The sequence below is a fragment of the Palaemon carinicauda genome, chromosome 19, assembly GCF_036898095.1.
Source record: "Palaemon carinicauda isolate YSFRI2023 chromosome 19, ASM3689809v2, whole genome shotgun sequence".
NCBI lineage: Eukaryota > Metazoa > Arthropoda > Malacostraca > Decapoda > Palaemonidae > Palaemon > Palaemon carinicauda.
The window spans coordinates 7,612,478-7,627,477 of NC_090743.1; positions in this window are offsets into that span (position 1 = coordinate 7,612,478).

A 15,000-nucleotide genomic window follows, 5' to 3' on the forward strand; every position below is an offset into this window, starting at 1 on the left:
TACCGTCGCTAAAAGAGTCTCTTCTACCATTGCCAAGAGTTAAGTAGTCACTGAACAAATACAGTGCAGTATTTTAACCCCTTCTTAGCAATCGTATCAATAGAACTGAAATTGGGACCGCAATTATGTATGTTTTCGGCTGTTGCAAGAAATTAAATGAAATTACACAATTTCGGATGACTTAAAAATATAACCATACTTTCCAGGGACTAAAAAATAAAACCAAACTATTTCAATAGTTTATGAATGGTGACTAAATTTTTCAATAACAGCGGAATTTTTTTCCCCTTCACAAATTGGTGAAAATATAATAGATAAATTTAATATATATCTTTCTTGGATATAAATCCTTTAGGTCTATTTTAACAGGGACTTAATTCCCCTTGCTTCCATAACTATATTCTATTCTTTTTGGTGAGGCAGATTTGCACCGACTCGCGAGGGTGCCCCTTTTCCTCAGAAAAGTGTCCTGATCGCTGATTGGTTGGACAACATAATTCTAACCAATCAGCTAGCAGGAAACTTTTCCGAGCTAAAAGGGCACCGCTGCGAGTTGGTGCAAATGCGTCTCATTAAAAAAAATTGAGTATAGATACAAGCTTATTTCACTCGAGTGTAAGTGAAGCAAAGTCCTATTATTCAACAGGAAGTTTGCTCCGTAACATCTAACAGCACAGAAAGTAAATTTACAGCAGTAAAACATTTGCAACAAATGCCGGTCAACCAAAGTCAGCAGCAAAACATTTGCAACAAATATCTGTCAACCAAAGTCAGCAATGGAATATTTGCAAGAAATGCCGGTCAACCAAAGTCAGCAGCAAAACATTTGCAACAAATGTCTGTCAACCAAAGTCAGCAATGGAATATTTGCAAGAAATGCAGGTCAACCAAAGTCAGCAGCAAAACATTTGCAACAAATGTCTGTCAACCAAAGTCAGCAATAGAACATTTGCAAGAAATGCCGGTCAACCAAAGTCAGCAGCAAAACATTTGCAACAAATGTCTGTCAACCAAAGTCAGCAATAGAACATTTGCAAGAAATGCCGGTCAACCAAAGTCAGCAGCAAAACATTTGCAACAAATGTCTGTCAACCAAAGTCAGCAATAGAACATTTGCAAGAAATGCCGGTCAACCAAAGTCAGCAGCAAAACATTTGCAACAAATGTCTGTCAACCAAAGTCAGCAATAGAACATTTGCAAGAAATGCCGGTCAACCAAAGTCAGCAGCAAAACATTTGCAACAAATGTCTGTCAACCAAAGTCAGCAATAGAACATTTGCAAGAAATGCCGGTCAACCAAAGTCAGCAGCAAAACATTTGCAACAAATTTCTGTCAACCAAAGTCAGCAGCAAAACATTTGCAACAAAAATATGTCAACCAAAGTCAGCAGCAAAACATTTGCAAACGTCTGTCAACCAAAGTCAGCAGCAAAACCTTTGCAATATATTTCTGTCAACCAAAGTCAGCAGCAAAATATTTGCAACAAAATCAGTCAACCAAAGTCAGCAGCAAACCATTTGCAACCAAAGTCAGCAGCAAAACATTTGCAAATGTCTGTCAACCAAAGTCAGCAGCAAAACATTTGCAACCAAAGTCAGCAGCAAAACTTTTGCAAGCAAAGTCTGTCAACCAAAGTCAGAAGCAAAACATTTGCAACAAAAGTCTGTCAACCAAAGACTGTTTACTTAGAAACAGTGCCTACTCTCTCTCTCTCTCCCCTTTGCTATTCCCCAAAGCAAGTGACGAGCCTCCATGGCATATCCACAAATGTCCAAGCGGCGCTGTTGAAGTAATTGCTCCATTATGCATCCAGCCCTTCGCCCCCGGAGCCAAACAGCCAACAACGAGGTTCTATTCACCTCCCTCTGCCCTGCTGGGCCTAATTCCGGTTGCCTTCGTTGGCGTCTGCATTCGGCTTATTTGCGATTGTGACGACCACGTTAATTGCAACTTTGGTCTAGAATGTGATACTGCACTGCACCAACACTGAGTTCTCTCTCTCTCTCGTGGAAGGCGGTGGCTTTGGCGATAGTAGGACATGATGCATCAAATATCAGTGGCGGTTGACATTGAAAAGGAATCCTGATGGTGTGTTGCAAAATTGTCCGATTAAATTGTTCTTCTTTAGAGCTTATATTTACCTACGCAAATTGTTCTTCTTTAGAGCTTATATTTACCTACGCAAATTGTTCTTCTTTAGAGCTTATATTTACCTACGCAAATTGTTCTTCTTCGGAGCTTATATTTACTTACGCAAATTGTTCTTCTTTTAGAGCTTATGTTTACTTACGCAAATTGTTCTTCTTTTAGAGCTTATATTTACCTACGCAAATTGTTCTTCTTTAGAGCTTATATTTACCTACGCAAATTGTTCTTCTTGAGATCTTATATTTACCAACGCAAATTGTTCTTCTTTAGAGCTTATATTTACCTACGCAAATTGTTCTTCTTTGGAGCTTATATTTACCTACGCAAATTGTTCTTCTTGAGAGCTTATATTTACCTACGCAAATTGTTCTTCTTTAGAGCTTATATTTACCTAAGCAAATTGTTCTTCTTGAGAGCTTATATTTACCTACCCAAATTGTTCTTCTTTTAGAGCTTATATTTACCTACGCAAATTGTTCTTCTTTAGAGCTTATATTTACCTACGCAAATTGTTCTTCTTGAGATCTTATATTTACCAACGCAAATTGTTCTTCTTTAGAGCTTATATTTACCTACGCAAATTGTTCTTCTTTGGAGCTTATATTTACCTACGCAAATTGTTCTTCTTGAGAGCTTATATTTACCTACGCAAATTGTTCTTCTTTAGAGCTTATATTTACCTAAGCAAATTGTTCTTCTTGAGAGCTTATATTTACCTACCCAAATTGTTCTTCTTTTAGAGCTTATATTTACCTAAGCAAATTGTTCTTCTTTAGAGCTTATATTTACTTACGCAAATTGTTCTTCTTTAGAGCTTATATTTACCTACGCAAATTGTTCTTCTTTAGAGCTTATATTTACCTACGCAAATTGTTCTTCTTTAGAGCTTATATTTACCTACGCAAATTGTTCTTCTTTGGAGCTTAAATTTACCTACGCAAATTGTTCTTCTTTAGAGCTTATATTTACCTACACAAATTGTTCTTCTTTAGAGCTTATATTTACCTACGCAAATTGTTCTTCTTTGGAGCTTAAATTTACCTACGCAAATTGTTCTTCTTTAGAGCTTATATTTACCTACGCGACCAATATTATAGTTCAGTTATGTTTGTTTGTTTGTAAACAGGACGATGCAAAATGTTACTCCTGGAATCTATGAGAAAATCTTGGCAAAAGTAGACCTCATCACTGATAAAAAGTGATTAGATTTTGGCAAGATATAGAAAAGTCAATTTTGGTGATGAAGGGAGACGGATTTGCAGTCTCTGAAGGAACTTGTTCTAATTCATATTATTGGATACTATGAGGGAAATGGCTACGCGTCTCACGCAATTCTCAAAACTACCCTAATTTCATACGTCAACCATTTGAACCAGGCTCGAGAGAGAGAGAGAGAGAGAGAGAGAGAGAGAGAGAGAGAGAGAGAGAGAGAGAGAGAGAGAGAGAGAGAGAGAATATCTATAAGAACGCAGTTTTATTATAGCCAGATTATATACGTAAATAAATCTCTCCCAGAATGAGAGAGAGAGAGAGAGAGAGAGAGAGAGAGAGAGAGAGAGAGAGAGAGAGAGAGAGAGAGAGAGAGAGAGAGAGAGAGAATCTATAACAACGCAGTTTTATTGTACCCAGATATTATAGACGTAAATAAATCTCTCCGAGAGAGAGAGAGAGAGAGAGAGAGAGAGAGAGAGAGAGAGAGAGAGAGAGAGAGAGAGAGAGAGAAATATCTATAAGAACGCAGTTTCATAATAGCCGGATATCATAGAAGTAAATAAATCTCTCCCAAGTGGTGTGGAATGGAAAATGAAGGCTTTAAGTGTTTGGCCACAACCCTTCGTTGCTTTGGATATTCAACTTCTTTTGTATTATCAATGCAATTGCTAGTTGAAGTAAAAAAATATCCTGCAATCTCATGCTGGTGTTTGCAATCATAGTGTTTAAAATAGTATTTATTTCCCACAGATAGTTTTGTTTGCTACAAAAAATCTTTATTTTATTTTTTATTTATTTACTTATGTATTTTTTTTTGCTACAGATAATCTATTTTCAGTTATAAATACGTAAGGTGGAATTTTGTTCTAATTTCAATGCATTTTTCAACGAAATCCATCATAATGAAAAAAGGAAAAAATAAATAAATAAATAAGAGTAACGAACGTGTTACGAAATTCGGAAACACGAATTGAGGGAGCCATAATTTACAAAAAAAAAAAAAAAAAAAAAAAAAAAAAAAAAAAAAAAAAAAAAAAAAAAAAAAAGTAATGCGTAAGGATGTACAGAAACTAATAGTTATAATTAAACCAAAGAGGAAAAAAGTACAGGAGAGCATACCACGTAGGTCAGCTTCTCTTGGGGGGAGAAGGAAGAGAAGAGATTTTAACAACAGCCTGCGGATCCCTTAATGACTTAAACCTTTCTCCTGGATAACCTTACAGACCACCCTAAAGATCTGTACCTATATATATGCGGCAACAGTAAGTTAGATCTTCATTTGATACACTTAGAAAATTATAAAAGTTACTTAAGGATATGGTGAATGAAACTTTCACTTGTAATCAATAAACCTGAATGATTGAGGATACTGTTAATAAAACTCTCTCTTGCAATCAATAAACCTGAATGATTGAGGATACTGTTAATAAAACTCTCTCTTGTAATAAATAAACCTGAATGATTGAGGATACTTGCAATCAATAAACCTGAATTATTGAGGATACTGTTAATAAAACTCTCTCTTGCAATCAATAAACCTGAATTATTAAGGATACTGTGAATAAAACTTTCACTTGTAATCAATATACCTGCTTGATAGAGTAGTATTCTTATCCTTATCAAAAGCCAAGCTACAACCCTAGTTGGAAAAGCAAGATGCCATAAGCCCAGGGGCTCCAATAGGGAAAAATAGCCCAGTGAGGAAAGGAAATAGATAAATGGTTTTACTTGTAATCAATATACCTGTTTGATAGAGTAGTATCATTATCATTATCAAAAGCCAAGCTACAACCCTAGTTGGAAAAGCAGGATGCCAAAAGCCCCGGGACTCCAATAGAGAAAAATAGCCCAGTGAGGAAAGGAAATAAGGAAATAGATAAATGGTTTTACTTGCAATCAATAAACCTGAATGATAGAGTAGTATTATTATCATTATCAAAAGCCAAGCTACAACCCTAGTTGGAAAAGCAAGATGCCATAAGCCCAGGGGCTCCAATAAGGAAAAATAGCCCAGTGAGGAAAGGAAATAAGGAAATAGATAAATGATTTTACTAGTGTGTAATGTGAAATACTTATTACAGATGGACAGTGGTAAAGTGTTTGCCTAGCATTCGCATGGCAGCAGATCGATCCCAGCCAGGGACTGTGAGTTTAAGCTGTTTACTGGGGAGGATACTGCAGTGTTTGGGGACCACAGTGCGGGGGTTGGGCTTCCCCGGCTGACGTTCTGGTGAGCATCTATTCTGAAACCAGAAACCTTTAACCTTTATTAAAAATAACAGAAATGGAGATTGCAAAAGCAGCAGGAGAAGGAAGAGAAGACGATGGAATGACGAAATAAAAAATTGCGGGTGTAAATAACATAAAAAACACCATAAATAGACGAGAGTGGAAGGACAGGACTCATGAGACCTTTGTTCTGCAGTGAACTAGTAACAGATGATGATGATGATGATGATGAATGATGATAATTTTATTATTATTAAGGAACGCCTCTGGTTAAAGTTATGATCGCACATTACTTTATTTAATCAAAATCTTAAAAAAAAAGTTAAAAAAATTAAAAAAAAAATTAAAAGTTGAAAAAAAGTAAAATAAAAAAAGTTAAAACAAGTAATAAAAAAGTTAAAAATTTTTTTTAAAAAGTTAAAAAGTTAAAAAGTTAAAAAAGTTAAAAAATGAAAAATAAAAAAAACACCTTGGCGCTGTTTTAAGATAGCGTGATTGGACCCGCTTATTTCGCGGAGCGTAACATTACAATAATGTCTTATCTTGATTATGCTGAATCAGCCTGTGCTTCTCCAGCTACAGCAAAAGCAGCCGGATACGAGGTACGAGGAGTACTACTTAAGGATCAAGATGGGAGTCACTTGACAGGGGACAGCCGGATACAGTATGGAGAAGTACATAGGAAATTGGAGATATTAAAACAGCCGGATACGGTATGGAGAAGTACATATGAAATTTGATATATTAAAACAGCCGGATACGATGTGTAAAATGAATTTGATGGATACGAAGTGCAAGAAGTACCTATAGTTGATTGTTTTTAGTGAGGCAGATGTGCACCGACTCGCAGGGGTGCCCTTTTAGCTCGGAAAGGATTCATGATCGCTGATTGGTTGGACAAGATAATTCTAGCCAATCATATAGCAGAAAAACTTTTACAAGCTAAAAGGGTACCGCTGCGAGTCCGTGCAAATGCGCCTCATTAATAAAAATTGAGTATAGAAACCAGCGTTGCCAGGTTGGCCTCTTTTAGGCTCAAAAAACTAAAATTTGGCCTTTTTTTAAAAATCGGTTGGCATTTAGTAATATGCAAAAAAAAGGTCAACCTTAAATGCTATATTTTTGGCCTTTTTCTACTAATGAATTGGCGTTTTATATCTACATTTGATTAGAAGTTGGGCCTTTTCTCATTTAGGAAAACATGGAAACCCTGCTAGAAGAGATAACCGGTTGGCCTCTTTCAGGCCAAAAAAACTAAACTTTGGCCTTTTTTAAAATCGGTTGGCATTTAGTAATTGAATGCAGAAAAAGGTCAACCTTAAATGCTATATTTTTGGCCTTTTTCTACTAATGGGTGGGCCTTTTATATCTACATTCGATTAAAAGTTGGTCTTTTCTCATTTAGAAAACCTGGCAACCTTGCTAGAAACGAATTTTAATGCTGTACCTCCCCAGTGGGTCGGCCGAATAAGAGACACAACTTCGGCTACCTATGTTTCGGGTTAGCCAGACATGAGATACGAGGAGCACATAAAAAAATGGGTTATTCGGTCATGGCTAGGTAGTCGATGGCCCAGCCGGATGCGAAGCGCATGAAATATCCACAGTTAATTAAAGGAATGAGGAAAACAAAATAAATGTCAAAGCAGTTTAAGAATGGGCTGACCTCGTGTGGGGTTCAAATGAAAATACCTAGATCATCGGGAGAGCCAAAATATAGCTGTAAATCGAAGTGGCTACGAAATGAGATATCTTCTATTATTATTATTATTATCATTATTATTATTATTATTATTATTATTATTATTATCAATATTATTGCTAGCCAAGCTACAACCCTAGTTGGAAAAGCAAGATGAAATAAACCCAATAGCTCCAAGGGGGAAAAATACCCCAGTGAGGGAATGAAATAAGGAAATAAACGATACAAGTAATGAAAAATTAAAATCAAATATTTTAAAAACAGCATTAAGACAGATATTTGATATATAAACTATAAAACGACTTATGTAAGCCTGTTCAACATAAAAACATTAGCTGCGAGTTAGAACTTTTGAAGTTCTACTGATTCAACTACCCGATTAAGGAAGATCATTCCATAACTTGGTCACAGTTCCAATGTAAGGACCAGACTATGTCACACCAACCTCTGAAGATATAAATCCTTTTTCTTACAGGGTATTACGTTGCTGAATTAGCATTTTCCTAGAAAAATTAACTTAGGGTTTACTGCAACTGAGGAAAATATGAGCAAGAAATGAAATGTTATATAAGCGAGTAAAAATTCTGATAAATTAATTTTGAATATAAGAAAATTTTCTATAACAAAATATGTAATAACCATTTCATTCTGAATATTCCACTACGGCATGAGAGAGAGAGAGAGAGAGAGAGAGAGAGAGAGAGAGAGAGAGAGAGAGAGAGAGAGAGAGAGAGAGAGAGGTGGGTTAAATGTGTTGGACTGAGACTTATGCTCGTCTATTCTACTCGCCCCTCCCGTACCTACCTCAACTTAAAAGCTAGTAATTTCTCTTCCTAATATATATATATATATATATATATATATATATATATATATATATATATATATATATACATATATATTTATATATATATATATATATATATATATATATATATATATATTTATATATATGTATATATATGAATAAATATATATATATATATATATATATATATATATATAAGTTATATTTTATACTTTAAAATGTTCATCCATAATTAACCCACTATTATTGAATTTAAATTCCCAAGGGAGTCAGTTAATCTCAAGGTAAGGTGAATCACACAAACTATATATATATATATATATATATATATATATATATATATATATATATATATATATATATATACACACACACATACATATATGATATAATTCCCATGGGAGTATGTAGATCCCAGGGTAAAGTGAATCACATACATATATATATATATATATATATATATATATATATATATATATATATATATATATATTCAATAAACATACATGTGATAAATAATATCTATATATATACACACATACATATATAATATATATATGTATTTTATATATTTATTAATATGTATATATATATATATATATATATATATATATATATATATATATATATATACATATATACATACATTCACTCACACACACTCATACATACATATACAGAGAGAGAGAGAGAGAGAGAGAGAGAGAGAGAGAGAGAGAGAGAGAGAGAGAGAGAGAGAGAGAGAGTATGTCTTTACTGACTTTGATTGGTTACCTGTAATTCCCTGTAAAGGATTCTACAAGACAGCTTAAACCTCAACGATTTCTGTCTCCCTTTTCATACCTCTTATGTAGAGTTGATAACTACTTATATATATCAACAAAACTTACTTTAGTCCATTTCTTTTAGCGAGGCATATTTGCACCGACTCGCAGCGGTGCCCTTTTAGCTCGGAAAAGTTTCCTGACCGATGATTGGTTGGATAAGATAATTCTAACCAATCAGCGATCAGGAAAATTTTCCGAGCTAAAAGGGCCCCGCTGCGAGTCGGTGCAAATATGCCTCGCTAAAAGAAATGGACTATAACATAAACACTAGAGTAGCATAAACACGTTCTCTATCCATTAAACATGTTTATAAAAGAACTAGCCTTTTTCTTACGACTATATCGTATCTTTAATCTCAAACACTCCATCCTAGAGAAGTATTTGAAGTGCCACATATATTGTCTAATGTTGAGTAGTGATCAGGGGGTCAACATACTCAAACCTTAGGTCGAGCTATAGGTTGTACAATAGGGATTTCCACAGACTTGTGTGAAGTTTCTTTATTATTATTATTATCATTATTATTATTATTATTAGCTAAGCTACAACCCTAGTTCGAAAAGCAGGATGCTATAAGCCAAAGGGCTCCAACAGGGGAAAATAGCCCAGTGGGGAAGGAAACAAGAAAACAACTAAACTACAAGAGAAGAAATGAACAATAATATTTTAAGAACAAAGACAACATTAAATTGGATCTTTCATATGTAAACTATAAAAACTTAAAAAAAAGAGGAAGAGAAACAAGATAGAATAGGATGCCCAAGTGTACCCTCAAGCAAGAGAACTCTAACCCAAGACAGTGGAAGACCATGGTACAGAGGCTATGGCTCTACCCACGACTAGAGAACAATGGTGGGAGTTTGGCGTGTCCTAAAAAAGATGCTTATCATAGCTTAAGTCTCTCTTCTATCCTTACCAAGAAAAAAAATAGCCACTGAAAAATTGCATTGCTGCAGTTAACCCCTTGAGCGAAGAATTGATTGGTAAACTCTGAACAATTATGGATCTCAATCTTTTCCCTAAGAACAGCTTTGGAGTCCTCAATCCTTACCTTTGAAAAACAGTCAAAACTTTCCCACCGAAAAACTAGCGAAAAAACTTCCCTCTGGAGAACTAGTGAAAAAACTTTCCCTCCGAAGAACTACAGTGAAAAATCTTCACTCTGAAGAACTACAGTGGAAAACCTTCACTATGAATAACTAGTGAAAATCTTCACTCAGAACAACTAGTGAAAAACCTTCACTCAGAACTAGTGAAAAACCTTCACTCAGAACTAGTGAAAAACCTTCACTCTGGACAACTACAATGAAAAAACTTCCCTCTGAACAACTACAGTGAAAACCCTTCACTCTGAATAACAAGTGAAAACCCTTCACTCAGAACAACTAGTGAAAAAGCTTCACTCAGAACTAATGAAAAACCTTCCTTTGGACAACTACAGTGAAAAAACTTCCCTCTGAACAAACTACAGTGAAAAACCTTCACTCTGAACAACTAGTAAAAAATCTTCCTTTTCAACAAATACAGTGAAAAACTTTCCTCTGAAAAACATTTTAAAACCATCCTTCCGAAAATTTTCACTCCAAAATGTTTCCTCAGAAAAACTTCAAGAGTCAATATACTTCCCTTTGAACGACTTTGGGAGTCCAACCCTTACCTCTGAACAAACTCTAAGTCCACTTCCAACCCATAACAAAACTATGTACGATTGTAAGTACAGCAAGGACATAAGATACCACTTATCCGCCGTATGATATACCTTCATTGTCAATGTTTCTTTAGCTACATGCATCTTTATTTAAATTCTAGGTTTGATTCCTGGATTGCAAACTTACTTTTGAGAAACATAGCCTGTCTGTTCCTTCGCCAATTGGAAAAAAAGGTACATTGAGTCTTCCAAGATTTTGAAAAACATAGCCTGTCTGTTCCTTCACCAATTGGAAAAAATGGTACACAGAGTCTTCCAAGATTTTGAAAAACATAGCCTGTCTGTTCCTTTGCCAATTGCACAAAAAATGGTACACAGAGTCTTCCAAGATTTTTGGAGACCTGTCTATCCCACTAAAAATATTCTAATATATTCATTCTGCCCCGGTTTGTTTTCTTATGCATGTGCTTCAGCAACAGACTCTCATCTTATCGAGATAGACAAAAACATGGAGTCTATCAAACTACTTTTCCTGAGCTGAATATTAATACATTATCTGGCACCTTCGTGCAGTTAGCTTTGTGAATGTAGTTTAAGTATTGTGGTGGCCGATGCGGTAACGTCCCTGACTGGTAAAAGCAAGGCTGGGGTTCGAGTCCAATTCAAACTTGTTAGTTCCTTTGATCGCTGTAACCTCACCATACTTGTGAGCTAAGGACGGGGGGTTTGGGGGAGCCTATATGTCTATCTGCTGAGTCATCAAGCACGCATTGCCTGGCCCTCCTTGGTCCTAGCTTGGGTGGAGAGGGGACATGGGCGCTGATCATATGTATGTGGTCAGTCTCTAAGGCTTTGTCCTACTTGATAAGGCAATACCACTGTCCATTGCTTCTGCCATTCATGAGTGGCCTTTAAACCTTTAAGCCTTTAAAATTAGGATCATCTTTGGCATTCAGATCTTCTGCTACATAGAATAATGTGTGCAGTCAAATCTAACAGTCAATGACTTTTTTCTATCATAAGACTGAATATTGCACATCATTCTAGAAATCTCATTCCTGCTGATCAAGTTGTGGAACTGTTATTCTAATCAGATAGTTGTTGAATACGGCGAACTTCAAAAGTTCGAACTTGTTGCAATTTTCTTTTCTGTTCTGCAATACTACAGTATCTTAAGTTCTTAACATCTGATTCTCTATGTTTCTTCCATATTAACTACACTTATCTATTAATCATTTAATTATTTCCCAATCTTATCGTCCTAGTTCATCATTTTATCAAATATTGGCATTGCCTTTAGTATATATATATATATATATATATATATATATATATATATATATGGATAAATATCAACACAACATCGTGTTCAAATAGAAATAAATTTCTACCTCATACTTGGGATCGAACGCTAGCCCCTTCTAATGAAAGGCCAGGTCGAAACCAACCATGCCACGAGAGCCCATAAAAGGAAACTGAACCTGACACTAATCTAGCTGTCCGAGGATTTACCTGGTTAGACATCAGTCTCTTTACCAGCGAGTTTTACCAGATTTCCCCGGGCCACCACGTGACACAATTGGTAGTAATTCATTCAAATTACCCCTAATGAGTCAATATGGATAAATATCAACACAACATCGTGTTCAAATAGAAATAAATTTCTACCTCATACTTGGGATCGAACGCTAGCCCCTTCTAATGAAAGGCCAGGTCGAAACCAACCATGCCACGAGAGCCCATAAAAGGAAACTGAACCTGACACTAATCTAGCTGTCCGAGGATTTACCTGGTTAGACATCAGTCTCTTTACCAGCGAGTTTTACCAGATTTCCCCGGGCCACCACGTGACACAATTGGTAGTAATTCATTCAAATTACCCCTAATGAGTCAATATGGATAAATATCAACACAACATCGTGTTCAAATAGAAATAAATTTCTACCTCATACTTGGGATCGAACGCTAGCCCCTTCTAATGAAAGGCCAGGTCGAAACCAACCATGCCACGAGAGCCCATAAAAGGAAACTGAACCTGACACTAATCTAGCTGTCCGAGGATTTACCTGGTTAGACATCAGTCTCTTTACCAGCGAGTTTTACCAGATTTCCCCGGGCCACCACGTGACACAATTGGTAGTAATTCATTCAAATTACCCCTAATGAGTCAATATGGATAAATATCAACACAACATCGTGTTCAAATAGAAATAAATTTCTACCTCATACTTGGGATCGAACGCTAGCCCCTTCTAATGAAAGGCCAGGTCGAAACCAACCATGCCACGAGAGCCCATAAAAGGAAACTGAACCTGACACTAATCTAGCTGTCCGAGGATTTACCTGGTTAGACATCAGTCTCTTTACCAGCGAGTTTTACCAGATTTCCCCGGGCCACCACGTGACACAATTGGTAGTAATTCATTCAAATTACCCCTAATGAGTCAATATGGATAAATATCAACACAACATCGTGTTCAAATAGAAATAAATTTCTACCTCATACTTGGGATCGAACGCTAGCCCCTTCTAATGAAAGGCCAGGTCGAAACCAACCATGCCACGAGAGCCCATAAAAGGAAACTGAACCTGACACTAATCTAGCTGTCCGAGGATTTACCTGGTTAGACATCAGTCTCTTTACCAGCGAGTTTTACCAGATTTCCCCGGGCCACCACGTGACACAATTGGTAGTAATTCATTCAAATTACCCCTAATGAGTCAATATGGATAAATATCAACACAACATCGTGTTCAAATAGAAATAAATTTCTACCTCATACTTGGGATCGAACGCTAGCCCCTTCTAATGAAAGGCCAGGTCGAAACCAACCATGCCACGAGAGCCCATAAAAGGAAACTGAACCTGACACTAATCTAGCTGTCCGAGGATTTACCTGGTTAGACATCAGTCTCTTTACCAGCGAGTTTTACCAGATTTCCCCGGGCCACCACGTGACACAATTGGTAGTAATTCATTCAAATTACCCCTAATGAGTCAATATGGATAAATATCAACACAACATCGTGTTCAAATAGAAATAAATTTCTACCTCATACTTGGGATCGAACGCTAGCCCCTTCTAATGAAAGGCCAGGTCGAAACCAACCATGCCACGAGAGCCCATAAAAGGAAACTGAACCTGACACTAATCTAGCTGTCCGAGGATTTACCTGGTTAGACATCAGTCTCTTTACCAGCGAGTTTTGTGTTGATATTTATCCATATTGACTCATTAGGGGTAATTTGAATGAATTACTACCAATTGTGTCACGTGGTGGCCCGGGGAAATCTGGTAAAACTCGCTGGTAAAGAGACTGATGTCTAACCAGGTAAATCCTCGGACAGCTAGATTAGTGTCAGGTTCAGTTTCCTTTTATGGGCTCTCGTGGCATGGTTGGTTTCGACCTGGCCTTTCATTAGAAGGGGCTAGCGTTCGATCCCAAGTATGAGGTAGAAATTTATTTCTATTTGAACACGATGTTGTGTTGATATTTATCCATATTGACTCATTAGGGGTAATTTGAATGAATTACTACCAATTGTGTCACGTGGTGGCCCGGGGAAATCTGGTAAAACTCGCTGGTAAAGAGACTGATGTCTAACCAGGTAAATCCTCGGACAGCTAGATTAGTGTCAGGTTCAGTTTCCTTTTATGGGCTCTCGTGGCATGGTTGGTTTCGACCTGGCCTTTCATTAGAAGGGGCTAGCGTTCGATCCCAAGTATGAGGTAGAAATTTATTTCTATTTGAACACGATGTTGTGTTGATATTTATCCATATTGACTCATTAGGGGTAATTTGAATGAATTACTACCAATTGTGTCACGTGGTGGCCCGGGGAAATCTGGTAAAACTCGCTGGTAAAGAGACTGATGTCTAACCAGGTAAATCCTCGGACAGCTAGATTAGTGTCAGGTTCAGTTTCCTTTTATGGGCTCTCGTGGCATGGTTGGTTTCGACCTGGCCTTTCATTAGAAGGGGCTAGCGTTCGATCCCAAGTATGAGGTAGAAATTTATTTCTATTTGAACACGATGTTGTGTTGATATTTATCCATATTGACTCATTAGGGGTAATTTGAATGAATTACTACCAATTGTGTCACGTGGTGGCCCGGGGAAATCTGGTAAAACTCGCTGGTAAAGAGACTGATGTCTAACCAGGTAAATCCTCGGACAGCTAGATTAGTGTCAGGTTCAGTTTCCTTTTATGGGCTCTCGTGGCATGGTTGGTTTCGACCTGGCCTTTCATTAGAAGGGGCTAGCGTTCGATCCCAAGTATGAGGTAGAAATTTATATATATATATATATATATATATATATATAAATATATATATATATATATAAATATATATATATATATATAAATATATATATATATATATATATATATTATATATATATAAATATATATATATAAATAT